The following is a 1,177-nucleotide window of genomic DNA, read 5'->3' as shown; positions in this document are numbered from 1 at the left end:
TAGCCATTTATTTGGAAAGTCTGGGGACTGGTCTGCTTCTGTGACTACAACAAATGAGGGTGATGATCCTGATTATGATGTGTAGCATATTACTTCGTCTTATAGTTTCAGAGACTCATTCCTTGATCAATTGATCTTACTACTCTCCGTCCTCTGACGAAACAGTATAGTGAGAGTGTTTGGTGGGAGGAGCTTCTAAAATCATAGGCAGAAATGAAAGAGAAGATGGAGATATCAGAATATATTGTGACCTTAAATGTACCTTAATTCTCCTATGAACCTTCCTTTTAATATTTATACCACCTGGATTCAAGAGAAGGCTTGGTGGTTAAGAAGCCTCTAGCTTTTGCACTCTGTGGCAACTCACAACCCTCTGTAACTCCAGTCATAGGGGATCCAATTCCAGGTGATCTCCAATTTTTTTCTGACTTCCTCCACTACAGAGAATATACACAGTTTACATACATACATGCAGGCAAAAATATTCATATACATAAATAATAAGATAAATATAAAAGAAATTAAGATGAAGGTTTTAAGTCCAAATATAATAGGTGAGTGAATGGTGATACTTTAGGCTCTATCTTTGTTTTTTAAAAGCACATAGATTCATAGATATGTGCTTCATTCCTCTCTATCTCTGACCAAGTGTTGAGGTCAGGACTGTGGAGAAATAACTGGCAAACATGGTCTGTACCCAGTAGAAATTCGGCTCTACAGATATTAAAGAACTATCAGTGAAGAAGCCTGCAGATAAAGGACCTGCTGTGATCACCTGTGATAGCAATCTGCAGCAGTAGCAAAACATTCCTCCATTTTTGACAGATTTTTCTCAGGACTGAAGAGGACCCACGGGACATGGTGTAGTATGAATTACCGAGGAAACTGTTCTAAATGAACTAAGTGCCATCTTAAATCATCAAGACTAAAAGACATTAGAGTGTGGAGAAACGTAACCATACAAAAGCACAACCACTTGTATCACATAGAAATGCAGTGCCTGCTCCCTTGGAAGCCTTTAGTGATTTGGAGAATTCTGCTAGGAAACAGAAAACAATGCCATCTCCAGTATCAGATTTTATTTTTTTTTAATTAGGTATTTTCCTAGTTTACATTTCCAATGCTATCCCAAAAGTCCCCCATACCCACCCCCCCAATCCCCTACCCACCCACTCCC

Source organism: Mus caroli, chromosome 15, assembly GCF_900094665.2.
Source record: "Mus caroli chromosome 15, CAROLI_EIJ_v1.1, whole genome shotgun sequence".
Taxonomy (NCBI): Eukaryota; Metazoa; Chordata; class Mammalia; order Rodentia; family Muridae; genus Mus; species Mus caroli.
The sequence above is the reverse complement of the archived record's forward strand: the minus strand, read 5'-3'. Positions refer to the sequence as shown.